This window comes from Microplitis demolitor, chromosome 7 (assembly GCF_026212275.2).
Source record: "Microplitis demolitor isolate Queensland-Clemson2020A chromosome 7, iyMicDemo2.1a, whole genome shotgun sequence".
NCBI lineage: Eukaryota > Metazoa > Arthropoda > Insecta > Hymenoptera > Braconidae > Microplitis > Microplitis demolitor.
In genome coordinates this window covers 4897921-4921248 of record NC_068551.1, presented here as the reverse complement: position 1 = coordinate 4921248, position 23328 = coordinate 4897921, and the positions used below count along the sequence as shown (strand labels likewise).

Below are 23328 nucleotides of genomic sequence, written 5' to 3'. Positions count from 1 at the left end.
AATTAGTTTTTGTATTTTTTTATAACTCAATTATTGCCATTTCAGTAAAATATAACTTTTGCATAACCAAAAATATACAGGACAGTCTTAAACAATAAAATTTGGTAAGTTTTGAATAAGCGAAAAACCCTACAAATCGAATTAGAAATAAAAAAGTATGTAAATAACTTATTATTTATATTTCTCGGGTTATATTTTCATTAATTGTGATGCAAATTGATGGTGAAAAAATCGAGAAGCTTCATTATTAATATTCAAGGATCGCTCGGAAACGTCCAAAAGACAGCACTCGGAAACATTCAAAATTCTTGAGCGCCGTTTAAATATTCAAATTTTGTGCTCAAATTTTCAACGTAGTCATGATTCCAAAAATACAAACTATTGCTGCCATGAGAAAGAAAAAAATTTGAAATAAAAAATCCAAATTTCGGTCATTTTTGATATTTTCAAAATTCATGAGCGATCTCTTGAAAATTTTTTATCTTTCTGATTTTTGGAGAGGCTTCTTAAAACATCGTAAACCAACAAATTTTCATAAGAGACTCGAAAAAAAAAATAGTCGGTTTTTTTGCGCCACCCTATTCTATATACTGAACAAGTGTGGCAACGACCGTTCTGATCGTTTTCGCTGGTGATTACAAACGTTATTTTAGAATGTTCAAAACACATCAAAAACATCAGATTTTCTTACAAATTTTTGCGTACCCCGTTTTGCCCCCCTGTCCTCTATACTTAGTACAAGAGAGAAAAAAAACCTTTAAAAGTAATGTATTTTATTGTTAATATGAAATTAATAATTTAATAATTTTTATTGATTTACAACTTGACAAAATATTTTTATTTCAAGGTCAATTTTTTTTTCAGTGTCAGACGTGGGTTGTGACGATTGGTGTACCGGAACGGAAGGTCTTGGTTTTCCACATTCAGAATTTTTTATTTGTCGTAAATTGAGCCAGTATTATCGTCTAGTGGATCATAATATCCACAGAAAACGTACCATTTATGGAAATACCAGTCACACATATAATCTTTGCCACATCTATCACAATGAGAAGTCCATTTACACTGAAAACAAAAATTTATGTATGCAATGTACTACTATTATCCTACTTAATATTAACATAATATATCCCAAAATCATGGTAACAAAAAAATGAATAAAAATGAACAAATATATTAAATTAGAATCATATGAATTCTCAAAAATATGTGTTTTTTTATAACCTCTAAACAAGTCTATTTGACTAAACTGATATTTAGTCTTGATAACGTGGCACGAATCACGAATGTGATGGCAGCCGCAGCCTTTGGCTCAGGCAACTTAACCCATTCTCATCTGAATTTATCTTACTTCAATCTTTATCAGTCAATATATTTAGAAAATTCTGTTCCAAATACATCAAAATTTCCAAATCTGTATTTTTTCTATACAAAACTAAGATGATTTTTTTCAAAATAGTAAACTTCGCATAAGTCAAATAAATTAACAGGGTAAAGTTGCACTTTTAAAAATTCTTGAAAGTTTAATGCATCTGTTGCGAAAATTTATTCCAAGGTATTCCATTCTACTCAAAATACTTTATTTTGTTATAATTTCCCCCAATTAGTAAAAATTACATATATAATATAAATGTGAAATTTATCTAATGAATGTATACTTACAGGCTTATTATCACAATTTTCACCAGCACTGTTCATACAATTTATCAAGAATATGAACACGAGTATTAGAAAAGTAAATTTTTTTTCCCTCATTTTTGAAGAAAATTTTCGAATGGTAAACTGAAAAAAAAAAAAATTCAATAATATAACAAGATAAATTCGTCACAGATGAGTGATTTTAAATATTATAAAATAAAAACAGTCCGAGTCCGATTCAAAAAAATAACGATTTTGACTTTTACAATTTTTTAGACTTGCATTTGACTTAAGTCATGTTAGTTAACATCATTTTGGTTACACTCACTTTTTTTAATTTCAATATGACTTTTTCAACTTAAAAAATAAAGTCAACTCAGTCAAATTTGAATTATTAGACTCAAAAATTAAAATCAACTAAGTAAAATTCAAGACAACGTTACTTTAATTTGACGTAGTTGGCGTAAATCGGTACTAATTACTAAATAAGACAACAGTCAAAAGCAAGTAAAAACCGAATGTGTTTTCATATCTTAAGATAAGTTTTTGATTTATTAAAGAAAGAACTTAAACCTGACTTGCTTTTGTCTTGCTTGACTTACTTTAATTTCTATTTTTTAATACTTCTCCAAAATCAAGTTATTTTTTTTATCCGGGGGTTAATTATTAGGGGACCCTGCAGCAAAATAAAAACCTCGATTTCAGTCAAAATAAATTTTTTTCAAAATGATCAATTACAGTTTATAAAAAATTCTATTAAAAATCGGAAAACGCTGATCTTAAGGTTAAATGGACCCCGAAAAAAAAATTAGAAAATTTTTTACTGAAACTTATGAATTAGCAGTCTCTACATAAAAAATACATAAATAATTAATTGAATTTCATATAAATTAAACACATACGTGTTTGAAATATGGTGTTTGAAATATATGTATTAAAATTTAAATGTATGTGTTTTAGAAAAATAACGATTTCAGGCAGAGGTAGAACAGAACAGTTTCGATTCTTGGAGTTTATATATTCTTGAATGTTTAGTTATCACTGTTTATTCCGTCATATAAATGATACGTATATAAATATTTGTATTTTATTTGGTTATATCCCATTTATAAATATCGAGGAATGTACTCGACGTTTTTATTGATGATTGATTGTTTCGAGAATTTAATTACTAAAATGATAACTTTGTCTTTATTATTGAGGACGTAATACATTTTTTTTTAATTTTTTGAACACCCAGTAGGTGAAGGGGAGGGGGGTGAAACAGGTCCCTTAAGAAAGGGCTTATATTCTCAGTGGTTCTCACTTGTTTTAGTTTTTGCTCGCCCCTTACTATATTTTTGATCTCAATATGCCGCTTCTGTTGAAAATAAAAAATCTTGAAGATTGGGGCAATATGGGCCTCCCGAAAAAAAATTTTAATACTGTATTTTTTACCCCTTTAACTTTTTCTAGTCTTATGCGATGTATTTGTAATCAATATGTTCCAAAAATGAAAATTTAAAATTTGGGGCAAAATGGGTTCTCTAAAAATCTACTAAAATTTGGTTACTATTTTATTTTATCTTAACAGCTTATTAATAAATTTTTCAAAGTATTTATTTTTCGCGCGAAATTATTTTAATGTTTTGTATACAGATATATTGAACGGACTATGGTATAAGCTCGGATAGCTCAACTGGGAGAGCTTGGTGTCGGTTTAACTTTCACATTATTTTCAAATTAAAAAAAAAAGAAATTAGTTTCAATTTTAAATTCACAAAATTATTTTATCTAGACAAATTGAAAGCACAATCTCAAATACTTCGCAAGGTTTTTTTATTCTTGAATCATTTAAATTGAACAGAAATTTCAGGAGACAAACTGATTTTTTTTTTTTAATTATTTTGTTGAATATAAAAAAATAGATTTTGGGATTTACAAGATGACGGATTTTTGAACAATAATGTATTCATATTTTTTATTAATGATATTTTTCCAAAGATTCTCTGCGGATGTTTTGCTTCGAAATTATAGCAGTCGTAAGGACTTTTTGAAACGAAGCTTCCATTGGATTGAACTTCTATACCTATGAATTTACTCAAAATTGACGTTTCAACGGATATCCATAGGATGCAGATGTTAAATTGTTACGATATACATGTCGATATTGGCAAGCATAGTCCCACGTCCAAAGGATAAATTCGCAAGCATATCCATCACCGCATATTTCACAATCATACGACGTATCACACTATAAATGAAAATAAATTGAACTAAATTTGTCAACATACTTTGTAAGTGAAATATCATTTTCTAAAAAAGCAATCCAGCATTTATTTAACACGGTAAGAAATATTTTGCGGACATCACTATGACAGTAGGGTCGTGAACACCATACTGTATGGTATCGAAGATTTTTATACGTTGTAAAATTGTATGCATAGATGATTCGACCATTGTGGGAATAGTAACATTGGCGAGAGTTGGCGCGGGCGCCGCAATGTCAGTTTGGCCGTCAGGCCTTTACTGTGTTGCCGTATCCACAATGCTTCTGGCAGATAAACCTAGTCTAACGACATCTATATAGTATTGGCGGTAATACGAATGTATACATTGATTGGCGCGCCAAAAATTATGGCGGGAAAAACTAGTAGCATTGTGCCCTCGCATTGTAGTATGGCTCTCAGGACCATGCTGTTTCGCCGTGGCTGCATGCATACGTGTGAGCAATACAATAGCTCCAGTACTATACAGTATAGTAAATAACGGCATACTTCTGGGACTCGCTACAATACTGTCTTGGAATATTACACATACTATTTTAGTATCTGTCTTGAGACCATATCAGCATGGTGTTAAACGTCATGCATTTCTTACCGTGAATAACAAAAAAAGATGGATAGAATTTTTTTTTTTTTTTTTTAATACGTACTGATTTTTTGAAACATATTTTGGAGGCAAAAATAACTGTTATCATCAAAATGATAAATATTCCAATGAAAAATGGATGAAAATTTTTTGACATGATGTGATTTATTGTTATCTAACAAGGAACTATAATTTAATAAATAGTGATAAAAATAAAATTCGAAAAATTTCGTTAAATTTCAGTGCTTCATTTTAGATCCAACAAATCATAAGGTTCTAAAATTATTGATTTTATGATGTACACAGAAAAAGAGGACTTCTTAGCGCAAAAAAAATTTTGCATTATGAAATGAAAAAAAAAATTTTTTTTAGGACTAGAAATTTTTTCTCGCTCCGAGAAAATTTTCGTTTTCAATTAATAATGCAAGAAATTTCTTTACGTAAGTAAAAATTTTATTGGTGCGAGTAAAATTTTTTTGAGCCAAAAAAACCTTTTTCCTTGTGAAATATTGATATTTTAATTGCTAATATTTTATCAACGAATTAGTAAATCAATAAACCGCTATGAAATTTTACAAAAATCATTTTATTTATATATGAAAATTAAAAAATAAAATAAAAACACTCACCCGTAATAATATTGTGTATTACTTTTCAAAAGAGCACCTCTCTAATATATAAATCTCGCTACATTAAATGATAGTAATAATACTAATAATAGTCATGACATCAATGCCACACGTTAGGATAATAACCGTTCTGTTGGTTACGTATCAGCATATATGTATTTTTGGTTTTTTTAATTTTATTTAATGATAATTGTTCATTAATTACTTTAAAATTGACGTATAGCAGACATTGAAAAGATAATTGACAGAATAAGTATTTTTATCCAACAAATATAAAAAAAATTTATAAATTTTCGAAATAACATTCTCTACAGAAATAACATTCTCTAATATTATATTAATTATTAATGTATTTATTTCTAATATCTTGTATACTATACTATTATATTGTTGTATTATATTAAGGGATGGCTGCAAGAAGCTTCGACTTCATGGCCAATTAAATAAAGAATAATAATAATAATACAGAAAAAAAGAATAATTTCTTTTTGTCTCAATGGTAATTTTATTTGGATTCGTTACATTTTCATTAATAAAAAAATGAAATTAGTAAATTTGAAATGACGTGTCTGGAATGATTTAAATCCTTTCCTTTCCTATGATGTATAAAAATGGTCTCTATTTAATTCCGACGCTGTTCCTTTGTATAGATATACGATTAATAACGTTCTCCAGGATTCGGATTGAATGGGTAAAATGGAGAACAAACGTAATCCCAATGCCATAGATTCCATTTGCAATTAGAATTAACATGGCAGTTTTTGCAATTTTCATCAGTGTTACACTGCAAAAAATTAATTTTATCATTGATTATAGACATAAAACTATATATTTGAATCTATATTAGTAGAATACAACACTGTTTAAAAATCTCGGAACTGTGAGGCGAAGGATTTTATATTTATTTAGTTCTCTCCGGAGTGAAAAGAATTCTGGGAAGGAGTTTATTTAAACATTAAAACTCCGGATCGGAGAAGATGTTAATTAAAATTGAATCACCATCGCTCCGAAATAACGTTAAAAAAAACTTCCTTTTCACTCCGTCTGCAAAGTTTTTTTTTAACTCCGAAACTCCGAGAGATGGAGTGATTTCGAATTTAGATAAAATCCGTATTCACTTCCATTTTTTTACAGTGAATATATTCTTAATTCTATGCGCACCTTTTTACGCAGACATTGATCATATGTAAAGGTGTTTGTTATCATCAAAACAACCAACAATCCAATGCAAAATATGCGGAAATTTTTTTCCATCCTGCGATGTTGGAAGGAATTTGTTCTATTCTGAAAAATAAATTAATAGAAAATCTCAAAATAAAGTTATATTTGACGAAAATAATAAATAAATTTCTCGGGTCAAAATTTTGATCTTATTTCAGTCTAATTAGACTGTATATGGACTACCCTGATTTCCATTTGAACTGATCGATCTGTCTTGAAATTTTAATAAAAATTGTAAGCTGTTTTTGATCTGAAGATGATAAAATGACTAAAAAAAAATTAATAGGCAGAAAAAGTCTAATTTTGATCTTGATAAACAAAAAAGATGGCAAAATATTTTGAGAAACAGATCTGATTTTGATCTAGAGGCGACTCAAACTAGACGAATTTTTAAAATTATTGAAAATAAGTCTGAAAACAGTTTAAATAAGGAATAGTATAGGAAAAACTCAATTAAATTCCACATTTTGATTAAATACAAATAAAAAGAAAAATTGAATAGAGATTTAAAATTTTCATTTTATTCAAAACAGATCAAAATTTTCGACCCTGGTTCGCAGGCTAAAAATTTTTGTCCAGTAAGTATACTTACGTTACATATACTTTTAATGACGATTTGATGGTTTTCAAATTAAAAATTTGAAAATGCTTCTTTCTAAAATATTCGATCGTTTGATTATTGTTTTGCCCAAATTTATAAACTTCCAATGTTTTTTTTTATGATTGAAATTGTCACTGTTACTCAAAAAAACTGATACTTTAAGTGATTACATACGTATATATATTTTTTTTTGTTTGACTTTTTATACTGCGATCTATTAAAAACTAATTATCAACCATATTATAAGTATACTTAAAAAATTTTTAATTAATAAAATTTTGTAATAAAGTGATTATATAAATCATTTTTAGATTTATATCATTGAAACATTAATCAAGCAATTAATGACCTCGTTTTATTTAATTATAAGAATGGATAAGTTAATAGTTGACATATCGTATCATTAACATGTAATCGCTTTTTTTGACTGAATAGGATGCGTTTGTCAAAACGATGATTCATGATAACTATATAGTCATACCAAAAATCGATCATGTAAAATTGATAAATTTTATTAACTTTTTATAACAGCTAATCGTGATAATTGTAAAAATTTTGAATTTTGTATTTTTTATGCCGTCCCAATGGGAAGTGATCTGAAGAGATGCAGAGAACAAATTTTTGAAAACGGTAGACCTTGCGAGACAACTCCACAACTCCACGGTTTTCGACATAACTAATTACATTTTTGAGGTTAATCAGGCAAGTGAGTTATGAGTTATGCGAAAAAAATCTAGAAAACAATTTTTTCAATTCTTATTTTTCGTATAACTTGTAGGCTACTCTACTGATCATCTTGAAAATCGAGTCAGTTTCAAAGTCTTGGTGAGCTCTTTCAATTGCCGCCAAGAAGTTCAAATCGGTTTATTTTTCCATTCGGAAATAGCCGGAATAGCTTCCTAGAACCTCATAATTTCAAGATCTGAAAAAAACTCAATTTTTGAATATCGGACCGAAACCAATAACTTCCCTTTTTTTAAAAATTTTTAAATTTCGTGGCGGGAAGTTAAAAAATCATAAAAATTTATATTTTATTTTAATAAAATGGTTTTTTCCAGAAAAGAATTCTAAACCCTTGATTATAGCTTTTATAATCATTTTTCAAATAGAAATAAAAAAAAAGGATTTAGCGTCTTCCAATGTACGAAAATCCATTATGTTTTAAGCGGAAATGCTGAATTATTCTTCATTACGATAAACTTTGCAATAAGTAATCATATAAATATTCTTTCTATACTAATTTCGAAACGACTTGGTAATCAACGCCTGGACAACAATCATAAGAAACGAATTCAATTATCGATCATCATAATGACTCTAGTAATGATTTTATGACCAAATTTGTCAAATTAATAAATTTCCAAATATTAATATCAGCCAAAGCCAAAATCATTTTAAATGAAATTTACCCATTATCAATATTCTCAAGATCAAAAGTCCCTCACTATATTGTCACTCGATGATAAATTGGTAGAATCAAAATTTCATTCATTTTTATAGAATATTATTTATTTGCAGCAGTATATATTTTAACAATATTTGACATTCAATTCTTAAAACTTTTTTAATTTATAATTAACATTGATCGTTGATTATAACTTTTGATTTATTTTAACAAAAACTTTTGGATAAGTTGGTCCCAACACCTGAATGATTATTAATTATTAAGTGCATCCTAGTAGTAATAGGCGCAGTGTTAAAAATAATTATGAATTCAAAAATATGTATGTATGTAAAGCAAAAAATATATAATGAGCTTGAAACACGTAGAATAACATTGTTCAATTATCATTTGAGATGGAACAATTTAATTATAATGCAATTTTTGACTTCGCTTAGGAATAGGTTTCAGCGGATAATTATTAGGTCTGCAAGCGTATCCAAATTTGAATATGTACCATGAGCAAGTATAGTATCTACCGCAAACTCCGCAATCTTCATCCGTTGTACACTATAACAATAAAAATTTTTAAATATAATTAATTAGAGTGAAAAACATAAATATGAGGTATCCAAAAGTACTATTATTGAATATGATCATGTCTTTTAAAATTCTATGATTTCAAAAAATTCTAATCATTCGACAGTTTTCAAATGTATCGTACTCCCTAAAAACAAACTATTGAAAATCACTATTTTCAATGAATAATCACTAATTTTCATTGAAAAGTATACTACTATTTGAATTAGTAATACTTTTCACTATTTCAAATTTGAGAGAGTACACGGAAAGAAAATTATGAGAAGTGTTGCTATGCATTATGGGAATAGTTCCCATAATGGTATAGAAACTGTAGCCATATTATTATAGGGATGGTTACTATATACTATGGAAACCATCTCTATAATAGTATGGGAATGGTTCCCATAATGGTATGGGAATCGTTTCTATACCAATATGGGAACCATCCCTATAATATCATAAAATTTTTTTTCTGCAAAATAGTGTAGAAAGTTTTTAAAAATTTGGGATATTATCGAAATTTAAATTTTTATTTACAAAATTTGAATTTTCTTGAATGTTCTGCGCTGACGAAAAATTTCGGTTTAAAATTTGATGTTTTTTGCCAATACGAACTTTTTTTTCAATATTTGAATTTTTGTTTTTATATTTAATAATATTTCTGTGTATTGTACAAATGATTTTCACACTTTTCTTTAAATTAATATTTTCATGATTGTATGGGAATCATTCTCATACTATTATGGGAACCACTTCTATAATGTTATGGGAACCATTCCTATAATTATGGGACCATTCCTAAAATGGTACGGGTGGCATTCCCATAATTACAGCAATTATTTCTATAGTTATGGGAAAAATTTCTATAATTATAGGAACTGCTGCCATAATTTATGGTCGTAATTCCTATGCTGGTATAGGAAAGAATTTTACAAAATTATGTGAACCATCCTCGTAATTTTCTGACCGTGTATATATTCGAATTATTCAAAAAATTTCGAATGATTAGTAATTTGCAATATTTCAAATCATTTTATTCGAACTTAAACATCCGATTTGAACTATGGTTATTGAATTTGCAACTCACATGTACTAAATTATGAAAACTGTTTTGCGATCATTTTTGAATAACCCGAATTTTCATAATTGAAAATCATGTTTCAGTTCATTTTCTAACATATCGTTTTTCTGATTTACTTACAGATTTATTGTCACATACGTTGGTCGTTCCATAGATGTTTGTTACCATCAAGGCGACAATCAATCCAATGAAGACCATGCATAGAATTTTGGCCATTTTTTAAAAAGTTGGTGTTTAGCAAACTGCAAAAAATTTTATTATCGTTATTTCTAAAATATACATTTGATTTACAGAATTTCGAAGAATCGATTCTACTTTAAGGCATAGGAATATCATTTCTTATAACTCTATAGGAGCCATACCCATAATAATACAATACAGAAGAGTCATAGTATTTCAAAATCAACTCAAAAGTTATCCCATAAAATAGGAGAATCATTTTCAAAATCACCGCATAGTTTTATAAGAAATATTCTCCTAATTATTTATATAGTAAGAAAGGCGCGAAATTGATGCCGCAATTCAAAAAACTATTATTCTATAAATGTAATGAATCGATTGTTCTGATATATAAATATATGATTTTTTCTTCTAATTTTTTTCTAAATCTCTATAATATCATTAATTTATTTAAAATAAAAAAAAATTCATATATTTATCAAAATAAAATTAACAATTTTAATGTTTTATTGCAAAATATATAAAAAATATACTGAAAAAATATTCAAACAGTAAATAAAATTTAAAAATGCAATCAAATGTGAACAAGAAAAAAAATTAAAATAAAACACTTACCAGCAGAGAACTTTATTTCAAGAGACTTTTTCAACGCTTGGCTTACTGATGCTCTACGATGAAATTTTCCGTGTATTTATATAAAAATACAAACCATAGCGAATCGAGCCAATGTGTTTACCTATTGTTGGCTTTTCTCACCTTTCTATACTATGAGAATCAATGTCATTATAATTTGTATGCAAGCCATAAATACTATCATGAGCTATTGATAAATAAATATCAATATTTGCCTTGTTGTCAGTACTAACGTCTGAAAAATAATTAATGTCTAAAGCAGTTCACATATTCTTATTATTCATAGATTTTTTAATATATGTGTTTTTATTATTTATGAATTTTTCATCAACACTATAAATTTAAAATAATGAACATTTGTCATTTTTAGTATGTCTGTAATGGAACACTTATCAAGTCGTATAAATTTTCGTCTGTCATTTTCAAAAAAAAAATTAAATATGACTAGTATAAAAAACTTGGTTGCTATTCTGAAATTTAGTACGAATATATAATTAGTGTCTCTATGAAAATTTCTATGAAAATTTCACTTTTTACTCTCTACTTTTTTTCATGGTGTACATGTGCAAAAAAAAAATTTTGGAAAAGGGGTGGCTGTATATTTTCAACTGCGAAACGAGACTGAACACTAAGATAAAAAATAATGATGTTCTGAAAAAAAGATTCTTGTAGTGAAAAATTAATTCATTAGAAATTAGCAACAAATTAATCACTTAATATATAAAATATTTATGTGGGTAAAGTAAACCTAAATTAAAAATTTTCACTATGATCCTGAAGTTAACAGACAATTAACAATTTTCGGATTTTTTTTTTCAACAAATGAATTACAAAAAAATAAAATCTAAAAAAATGCACATATAGAAAATTAAAAAAACTATAAGTGCAATTTTTTTCAATATTTTTTTTTTTATAATGTATCGTTTAAAAGCTATTAGATATCAGCTATCTTCAATATCATATTTTCTCTATATGAGAATTCATTTTTTCGAGTATTGACCAATAAAAATTACTTTTTTTTAAAAAATTTTTTTTTAGTGAACGCATAACTATTTTAAAATTTTGAGAATACAAGGAAAAAACAAAGTTTGATTTGATACTATTAATTAACGTTTTTTAACTCTTCTGCAGATTTTCTTTAACTCCCTGTTCAAAGTGGTCAATTCTATAGTTTTTTCCATGCATGCACTGAAAACAGTTTTTCTTGCCTAGAAAAAATTTTTCATTATAAAATGAAGACAGAATTTTTTTTTAGGAATAGAAGAAATTTTTTCTCGCCCTAAGAATATTTTTGTTTGCAATTCATAATAATGCAAAAAAATTCTTCGGACAAGTAACAATTTTTGCGCCAAGATGTCTTTTATTTCTGTATAACATATTTGGAAAAATTTAATTCTGAACTATTTCAGAACACAAAGAGAAGAATTTTTTAGTGTGAGCAATTTTTCCTCGCCTCAAGAATTTGGATCATGAATTGAAAACAAAAATTTTCTTAGGCCAAGAAAAATTTCGCTGAAGCAAGAAATCCTTCTTTTCTGTGACAGTTTCTCTAGTTCTTCATAAACATTTTCAAATAGTCGACTGAAACCGGCCGTTGCATGTTTTTTGTATTTTCAAAAATTTGAAAATGGCTCAAAAACTGTTTCTTGAACTTTAGAATAGTCATCACTGTTAATTTTTTCACAACGAATTTTTCCTGCACACATCTTTTTATATTTTCTCATCCGGGAAATTTAAATTTTAACCTCAACTTCTATTTACCGATTTTTCTATACTTAGCAAACAATAAGAACAATAATAATAATATTAAAATTGAATAAATAATCATTTATTGACTGGCTTTGTACATAAACACAGTCCAAAAATAATTTCTTACCCACCAGAGAATCGCAAGTTAATATAATCTAAATGTGTATAAGAATTTTGTTCTCCATAAAAAAAAATCATAAATATCCTTCTTTTTCTTCATATATCTCTATATGTCCGCCAGTCCGCCTGTAAGCAGTCTTCTTAGCGTAGAAATGAAACATATCTCCAATTTTTTTAGTATAACGTATATTTTCTTCGAGGGAGAGTGTATATTCTATATGTCTATGCTACTTTTCACTGGAGATCACTAAATTTATGACGGTCTGCCTTAACTCGCTTTATTTTTAACCTTTCACCCATTAACGAACTTTATCTCTCGTCCGTATTTCTCTTTCTCGATACATACACACATTCTTTAATATTTAGTTTTTTTTTCTCAAAGTCCTTGAAAATAACACCTATATACCTGTTTATAAATCACCAATATCTTTGCAGCAAAAATTTTTAAGACCGAAAAATGACATTTTTTTTTCCTTGGAAAATACTATTTCCTAGCATCTTTTATTTTTGTTTTATCTTAATTACAATTATAATTTAAGATATAATGTAATGTATACTATACATACTATAGTAAGACTTACCAAGCTGGATAATAATGTTGACATTAACTGCATAATTATGGAACACCCTTCTGGCATTACTGCCAGACTAAATTACCAGGCGTACGAGCAATTAGGACGCGGCTTTATATTCATAATGTTCATCGCTAAATTATATATATATATATGTATATAGACATACACCTAAACTTAAACTTAAGGCTTCACAATACATCGTTTTGTTATAAATTATATACATAGATAACTGAACAGAAGGAAAATAAAAACAAAAACAGAATTATTTACATTTTTTGAAACTAAATTAGGGGAAAGGGGAGGGGGCAAAATAGGCTCCATAAGAAATGAGGGCTTATATATAATATATGTAATATAAATGTTAGCCCATTTTGCCCCATTTTTCCCTAATAGGGGAAGGGGGGGGGGGCACTTCAAATTTTGAGAACCACGAATTTGGGGGCAAAATAGACCTCTTAAATTTTGAAGCCCATTTTGCCTCCCCTCTCTTTTCTCTATTTATAATTTGCCCGAATAAAAACGGAATATTGCCGCGACATCGCTATACAGCTTTTTGCGAGATGAATCACTACACCATAACCCCGATAAGCAAAAAAATTTATCGATCAATGCTTACTGCTACACTACTGCACTATAAAGGCATTTCATTTAAGAAAATAAATTCCTAAAATACTGGAAGAAATTTGTGAAACCATAACCATCACACCATGACTGCACCACAGCTGCAACACATTGAATAAGGATACTTTATAACATAAAATATATTTGCAAAATAAATGCAGCTATGCTTTGGCACCTGTGTGGATATGTCGAGGGAGTGAATACTTAACATGCGGTGGGATTTTCCGCCAAACGGTGATGGTGCAGCAGTTTTGCGGCTACATTGTGCAGCCACCACGCAGCTATGATGTGGCATTGCGTAAGAATTCATATTAAAATATTTATTTTTTATTTAAAAATATAAATTCTATTTTTACTCAGGTTATAACTTGTCTTCAAAAATGATCTTTCTCCACATATTTCAAGGTTGCAATGTATTACGAACTCTCAATGACATAAGGGAAACTGGAACAAAATACGACCATTCGAAAAAAAAATTCTTGTTAAAAAATGTTCAGTTACTGTAAATAGAAGAGGATAGGCTACTGTCCCAACATTTCAACGGAAAATAAAAGTATTTTTCTTAGCATTTGATATTTGATTTTCTCTTCATTTACGTAATTTTTCATGAATCAGCTTTTTTTCTTTGTTTAGAAAAGGAAAACTGAACATTCCAGTATTTTCAAATATTTTTTTTTTATCGATGATGTCGATCATCGATTTCTAACGGTAATTTTAGAATTTCCTATTCAAAGAAAAAAAACAGAAAATATTACAGTTTTCAACAAAAATTTCAGGATTTTTAATAAAAGTTTCCTTAAAAGTAAAATATTTTTATTTTTCAATTTTAAGCGCCGCGTAAAATATGGAATACTTCAATACTTCCTTGTTTTCGTTTTTGGTCTCTAAATTGGAGTAAGTGAAATTAGTGAATATTTTCTATATTCCAGTCAATAGTGTATTACTAATCCCGAAAAATGGTATGATTTACTTGAATTAGTGAATGTTCACTATTTGCTAGTGAATTGTACTTCTTGAAATTTTCACTAATTTACGTTTAGAGGTTGCAAAAATTCATCCATTTTGTCCTTGATTACAGATCTCACCAGCTAAAATCTTAAATTTAAACATAACGCGAGATTGCGTCGAAATCTAAGGCATACTTTGAACCTAAATGAGCATCGAAAACCTACATAGGACTTTTTAGGACATATAGTAAAAATTTAACATGGATTTACTCCATTACTGGCATATATCGTGAAAGGAACGTAACTAGACTTAACAGAAGAAAGGACTTGCAAGGAATACTACAGGACTTAGTTTTGTTTTTGCTACAGGACTTGCCCTATAGCTGCAATAGAAAAACCCTGTAGTATTCATAAGATCACACTGAGAGCAAAGTGCATCGTTGTGGTAACTAGAAAGGGATGTGAATGAAAAAATTGTCATGCTAACTAATATTTATAGTTTCTTGAACTATAACATAGTGTCCGAAATTATTTGAAAGTAGTAGTTTCAACTAAGCATTTGTTTGTTGTGCTAACTATTTAATATTATTTCTCAGAACTTATACTTCAGCAGAATCACAAATGTTTCAGCAATTGTACAATTATAATTTCATTAATTTAGCATCATTTAAGTCGTCAACGAATATAATTAAGGATTTTTCTTGATTATTTTTTTGTAATAAGAATAGCATTTTTAACTTAGTTACGTTCGCTATTGTCATTGTTGATTGAACTATATCACAGTTAAAACAACTATGATATCATCGTACATTTCACAACTATATATTAGCTATCTGAACTGAGGGTAATGTGGAGGCTTCATTAAACTATGTTTTTCATAGTTCAGAAAACCATTTTTTTCTCTCAGTGCAGTCCTGTTGCAGCCACAGGAATATTCTTGAATTTGTATTGAGTATAATAATGTAAATTACTGAAATCGACGGTCTAATTTATGCTTTTGTAAGTCATTTCTAGCTTTTATAACGATTTTATGTCCTAAGAAGTCTAATGTAAGTTTTCAATGCTCATTTAGGTTCAAACTATGCCTTAGATTCCAACAATCCATGTATTGTTTTAACAACTGACGAAAAATTTCCAGTGGCTATTAAACACATCCTAGCACTTTATATTAAAAAAATTAATCACAATTTCTCTTAAAATTTGTGTTATTTTTAGCAACAACTTTATCGAAATTTTGTAAAACAAACATTCTTGAAATGAGTTTTTGGTTCAAAGATTGTTACAAAGTTATTGTATAAATTCTTAGCAGTATCAACTGAAGCATGAAAATAATTATAAAAGTTAAATAAAATAAATGAGTTAATAAATTTGTCATTCAGTCTTGATTCTGTAAGATATAGGATTCAGAACGTCTACGAGAAAATAGATCAATTAAGAAAAGGATCAAATAAATATATCTATACATATATAGTGTTATTCAGAAGCAGATTGTGAACAAAGACGTTGGTTTTCTTGTCGCACAGACTGAGAATCCCAATCTCCTTGCAACCCCAACCAACTGCTATACGTACGGAAGTATAGAAGGCGAGTAAGAGTAGACTATCTTCAACCCAAGTTATTCTCTCTGACTTCCATTCACTACTACAACATTTCGCGATCCACTTCTCGTCCAACCGAGTAAATGTTTAAATTCAAGACAAGTTAATTAAAACTGAGTGTAATTATAGCCGTAGTCTTGCTAGGAAAACCAACATAACCAACTAAATATCATGCTCTATGTATTACCCATTGTCTTTTATTTTTAATTTAATAAATTTTAATAAAAAAATAATTAATTTTATATGTAATTGAGTTTAATAATTTTTACTGAAGAAAACATATTTTTCTTTTGATAATTATTAAATTACAGTGAGGAAAATGTTCTAGAATTCTTAATACCACTCAATCCAATTTATCTACCGTATGACTCAGCAAATTCAAGTCCGATGAACACTGAACGTATCGCGTGCCATTTGCCAGTGTCCAACCCATTAAAATCAGATTCCACTCCCTTGTAATGCGCTCATTGCATTCGACACATATTACTAAAACTTTTCAAATTAATGCATTTATCCAATTGTAAGCTTTATATAAATTCTATCTTTCCATTAGAGAACAAAAATATATATATGTACACATTGTCTGTACAATAGGGTGATAGTAAAATTCCTAATGTTTAAAATTCATGTCATGAAAAAATGAGTTCATTTTTCCCGTGTAGAAAAAATTTTTTCCAAGAAGATTCCAAAAAAAATTCGACATGTAGAATTGCAAAATTTCGGACAGATTAGAAATTTGTTAAAATTTCTTCGAACTTTGAAAAGTTCGATAGCAACAAATTTGTTAGGCTTAGAGCTGACGAGTGGACGAATTTGAAGCCAAATCCATGGGAACGTTTTTGAAACATAATCTTCAAAATGTATTTTTATTATATTTTTCCTCATTCGGAAACAGTTGAAAAATCGCTAATTTAAAATCTCTATAGTGGGAGAGAATAATATAATAAATATATGTTTTCAGGAATATCATATAAAAACGGTTTTATTTAACTCAAAATTTACCACATAAAGTTACAAATCAACTATTTTATACTACTGTTAAAATGCTAATATTTTGAAAAATGGACGACGAAGCTATAATCTGTTTCAAATTTAGAAAATTTACACGTGGAACTTTTTTGGAATCATGCATGACATATCGGAACAAATTTTGATGACATAGATTATCGCAAAAAAGCGTTTTCATGATTTTAGTGTGGTCGACTATTTTTAAGTTGCTTCAAAATTTCAAAAAAATTTATCTGCTAAAAATGGAGCAAAAAGTATAATACTTTCTATTATTTTGATCATTTCCATGTTTTTCTCATGAATTTAAATTTTTAGTTGATTTCTAAGGAGGTTTTCACCAAACAAGAAAACTTATGACAAAGTGGGCAGATTTTTAGAAAAAATGTTTTTTTACTATAGTTGTCTATTTGGAGTTATTTTCAAACAAAAAAGGAATTTTTTTTCGTCTCAAAAATATTGTCTCATTTTTTTCTGTCGCTTTAAAAAAATATTATGTCACATTTTACTCATGATTTTCTCAAATTGTTGAAAGTAAATATCATTTTTATAATAAATACAAATTTAGTTTTTTTCAATTATTATTTTGTACTAACGATTAAAAATTTTTAAAAGTGAACTCAAATCTTGAATGTCAACGATTAAATACAAAATTTTTTTTAATATGAAATTGAAAAATTTTAAGCAGCTATTTGATGTCAATATTTTTACTTTATTTTTAAGGGACAGATTTACTAACAAGTGACACACTGACACCGAAAATTTAAAAAAATGAAGATTACAATTATTACCCTGTACATTTAAAATATATCTATTCATATATTACGATTGGCAATAAATTAAAATTTTCCTCCTCATCCATAGATTTAAATGGATGATTTATTTATAGAGTAATAAATCTCCAAAATCCAGTATATATATGTAGCTAAAATGTTATATTTTATGTAGTAGTATTTCGGGAACGGATTTCTCGGTATCTGGAGGTCATGGTGGTTTGGAAAATCAAGACAAGGAACAGGGATAAAGATAAAGATGAGGATGAGGATATTGAGTAGCGAGAAATCGAGGTACCAGCCATGAGTATACAGCTACACGAGCATTACGGACATTAGATTGGGACACGAGCGCAATAAACCTATCTGTATAATCTGCCCTGCAGGAATTAACAGCCCTCTGAAGGTAGCCACTAACGAAGTAATTCACTGGATGAACGTGGGGGCGAATCCAGACGTAGAGGGGGTTGTATCACGGTCTTATGTATTTACTTTAGTATATGTATATCTAATGTAAATATACATAGATAATACATGGATCTTCTGGAACGAAGATTTAGATCGAATTACCGACTAGCCGCAATTAATAATTCCTGAATTACTTGAACAAACTATTTCTCTAGTCTATAAATTAAATTTTTTTTTATGTGTTTTGTCTTTTTGATTCCATACTCTTGCTCGAATTTCTGATATCGATTAAAATGATTCAAAAATGTTTTTTTCTAAACTGGTGATAGTTGATTTAATTTTGAAACTAAACAGAAGGTCAATTACAAGTAGAATTCATGTACCATGTGTGCATGTGTCGTTTTTCATATATTTATTTCCTAAAAAAATGGAAGCTGATATACAAAGAAGAACTTCGAAAAATCTTTTGAAAAATCAATGCCTTTATTCAAAATCTGTGCGTTTTTTTTTTTAATATAAATTATTATCTCAACATGAAAAAACTTATAGCGTCAAAAATTTCATTGCTGGTTATTAACTATAACTTTTTTCAAAGTATGTCAAATTTAATAACCCAAGTTTTCTGCAAATATCTCAGTTTCAGTTTTCGCGGTTTCGGAATAACAAATAAAACATCTCTTCATTTATAGGTTTAGATGAAACATATTATTATATAACGCTATAGTATACTCATATATATATATATATATATATAGATTAACTTAATGTAAAAAGTATTAGCCGTAATTTAGTGTAACTTTGGAAATAAGATAAGACAAGAAAGTCATGGTAAGATATGTGACTTATATGTTCTGGCAGTGACTTGATAGCCTAACTCACATCCAAGATATTTTCACGCGAAACCCCTGGCGAGCCACAAATATATTTATGTCGATAGTTTCTTGATTTGTCGGCTCACACCGGTCATCAATATCCTCCCCCAGGAGCTCAGAGATATTTGGGGTAACGCATGGAAACTCACTCCTAGGGTGATGCTATATAACTTGTCCAACTTACAGATGCAGGAGGATCGATTGGAATCATGCCTCGTATACTTTCACACAGATTGGCTATTTATACACTCCTACAAATATATCACCGTTAACTACTGACGTCTTATAATTAAAAAAAAAAAAAAGCCATCCGGCCTTACCCGGAATGGAAAGGTAGATTTTTATGTAAATACAATAAAGCTACCAAAGTGTGATTAATACTCATTTCGTAAGCTTAAGTATGAATTTCAAGGAAATGAGTTATGCCTTATCATTCCGAAGTTATTTAAGGACTAAGCTGCAAAAATAAGCTTTTTTAGTTTTTTGTAAAATTTCTGAGATCATCAAATTGTTAGACAAGATCTTGGAAAAAACAAGTGATATAGTGAAAATTAAAGCTATTCGTATGAATTTTGAGATACTTTTTACAGAATTAAGTTATCATTTTCGGTTCAAAAGTTATTTAAGGATAAAGCCAGAAAATTCATTTTTATGAAATTTAAAGAAAAGTTCAAGCACCCACAACTTCCAAACTAATCGACCGATTGGGCTCATCTTCGAACTTGATCAAGGTAATCGTCCAATAAATAAGTGTACAAAATTTCATTAAGATCCGCTGAAAATTACGGGAGCTATCGTAATGACAAAGCGCGTTATATCGTGTATATATATGTCTTTATTGATGCTAATTTTTGTAATTAAAAAATGAACAAATTTTTGTCGCAACATATGAATAAAGATTTTCAATTTATATAATTGGCACAGTAGAAAAATATTATTTGTTTCTATTTACTTTGAAAATTTGGTGAAAAATTAAAAAATCTTCAAAAAACTCAAATTTTTCATTAAAAACTGCGGAAAAGTTGCTTAAAAAATCGAAGATATTTGAAAAAGGGCTTAAAAAAATTTTTTACAGTCTAGTAGAACATATATTTTCTTCAAGAAAATTAAATATGTCAGTCTTCAAAAAAAGTCAAAATTTGAGTTGAAATGTGAGAAAAAACGGTGAAAAAGAAAAAATATTTTTTTTTTCGATAACTACATTTAAACTTGAAGAAAATAGTCACTGCCGAAATGAAATTACGGTAATTTAATCAGGACTTATGAATTTCTGAAAATTACCTCATCGTTATTTTTTCGCGATTTTCAAAAATTCATTCCTCCAAGGTTTTTGAAAATTGACTGCTCAAAATTTAGGATTAGGTGTCTTTATATGTACAAAAACATATAAAAAATTCAACCGGATCGAAAAATATGATTTTCAAAATCAGTTATTTGGCATGGAATGACCCAAGTACACATGCATATATAAACTTTTGGATGTATGGTTTTTTGACTCTACTAGGTAAAATAAGATATATGGTGGCAAAATTCTTTGATAATTCGATCATGAGACCCATTGGAATAGTCCGATTTCTTATGAAATCTAACAATTATTTAATCAGCTAATATTTTTTAATTACATTATTTTACTGCATTTTCAGAGCTAAATTAAAAGCTTGATCGTTTTATAGCCAAAGTTTAAGTTAATTTGTGAAAGTAAGACATCGACTTTAATGCTTATATAAGCAAAAGCTAATAGAATGAAGCTTAACGTTTTACGACTTTACTTAACTCTTATATTGTTAGATTTAGTGTGATGCCACCCACGTTAAAAATAATAAAAAGAACAAAAAGATTGAGATTTCCGGTGGAGTTATGAAGAAAAATTTTATTTTACGACACGACTCAGGGTCTAGACCAAATTTTAAAACTAAATTTTCTCTCTATTCTCTCACGTTAACAAAATCACTCGTATTTATTTATACATTTTTTTTTACCTGTTGCAAAGAATTTTCCGACAAAAAGAAAAAAAAATGTTCAAATCCAAGGCTCTACCGAAATTCCAAAGTAAATTTAAAAAGTATAAAGGTTATAAGTTATAACGGAAAATATGAAGGTGAAGAAGTAAAGTCAGAAATAATTTAACGACAATCACACGAGGGTGCCCCTCTCTATTCTACACCTTAGTGATATAGTCAGGACACCGGTGCACTCTTGGGTTATCGTAGTTGTAGTAATCGTCAAGGCGGTAGACCGTGACACAACTTTACGATCCAGTATTGAATATAATTTACAACATCCGTAAGTTGTTTCAGTCTTACACTAGACTGTTGTAAGTATGTACAGGTCAATTCACCACTACCCAGACACCGTTGATTTTTTTTTTACGTAATATTTACCCCAACATCCCTCGTTTACTATTTTTACATTATTACAAGTCACAGTCAAGGTCAGTTTTCTATTTACTTCGTAAACTTGCAGTAGCGAAAAAAAAATTCTTGTGAAAAATTTAAAAAGAATATTGTCGAAAACATGACATTTAAATTTTTTACGATGTATGAGAACCGAGAATTTTTTTTTTTTTTTTATTTTTTATGCCTTGGTCTAGACGATTTCAAAAGATAACTAAAAAATCTAACTAACGACGTTGTTTCTCTTCATATATATTCTTTCTCACTTTCTATTACTGACCGAATATAACAACAAGAACGACGACGATATCGAGATTAATACGACGACAACGACGACCAAGTGTATTCGTAAACTTTAAAACGAATAGTTAACTCAGATATATGGTGGACAGTTGTAATATAGGGTAAGGCCGAAGCAAAAGTCCTTCCTCCAGCACTTTTGCTGAACAAAGAATAAGAAAGTGAGATAGGCTTATGTGGATTTTAATATAAAAGAATAAAAGGGTAAGTATATAGATATGTATATACATATACATATACATATATATAAAGGAGTAGGCAGACAGATCCATCTTGAAATTGTATCGGCATCTCTTTGGCCATTAGCATACTGGAACTGACGTATCTCCAAATGTTCTCATTAGCCGAAATTCATGGGCGGCTTCTCTGGCCTCGAGGCTGCACTACACTTTTGTATATAACTCCTTTAGAAGTATATTTATATGTATATGTATATGTATATGTGTAAGGATTTCTTAAACTTTACAAAGTCATCGAAGATATTTACCAAAAATGATAAATTTAAAACATACTGTAAAAAATCACTGGGGTAAGTCCAAGTGGTGTTGGTGTTAAAATCGGTGGTATTAAAATTTAACACCGAAATCAGTGTGAAAATAACGCCGGTACTGGTATAAATATTCTGTACCGGTGTTAAAAAAAATTCCCCGTTGTTAAAATAACACCGCTGCCGGACTAGATATTTTTTACCGGTGTTAAAATATTTTACTTTGTGAATATTTTTACTTACTCGATCACTATACTTGTTGATAAATGATATTTTTCATTAATTTTCATAAAGAACTGACGTTTTTGGTGTTTTATAATCTTTGAAGTTAATGTTCCAAGCAAACGCAGTTTACTCCGCTTTTACACCGGTATTACTTCACTTTTACACTGGTTACGCTTCCTACACCGGTGTAATTTCATTTTAACACCAGGCATTAAAATGCGTCCATTTTTAACACCGCTCTTCATACAGTGTATACGTGGAATTTTTTTTAGACCAACTTAACTCCGGTATTTCAACACCCCCAAATTACACCACTTACACCAGTGTAATTTCATCTTAACACCAGGCAGAGTTAAAATGAGCCCGTTTTTAAAACTGTTCTTTTTACTATGTGTACGTGGAATTTTTTTTAGACCTACTTAACACCACCGAATTACACCGCTTACACCACTGTAATTT

General features: G+C 28.7%; 2 long non-coding RNA genes across 2 annotated transcripts; both read right to left on the bottom strand.

Moving 5' to 3' along the window:
• Positions 1-851: 851 nt before the first annotated feature.
• LOC103569529 (uncharacterized) lies at positions 852-5217 on the bottom strand. Its single transcript, XR_548928.2, has 3 exons — positions 5118-5217; positions 1663-1782; positions 852-1065 (listed from the first exon to the last, which is right to left on the bottom strand). It is a non-coding gene; the product is annotated as an uncharacterized LOC103569529 (long non-coding RNA).
• A 398-nt stretch (positions 5218-5615) lies between these two features.
• LOC103569528 (uncharacterized) lies at positions 5616-7154 on the bottom strand. Its single transcript, XR_548927.2, has 3 exons — positions 6931-7154; positions 6279-6401; positions 5616-5901 (listed from the first exon to the last, which is right to left on the bottom strand). It is a non-coding gene; the product is annotated as an uncharacterized LOC103569528 (long non-coding RNA).
• Between the last annotated feature and the right edge of the window lie 16174 nt (positions 7155-23328).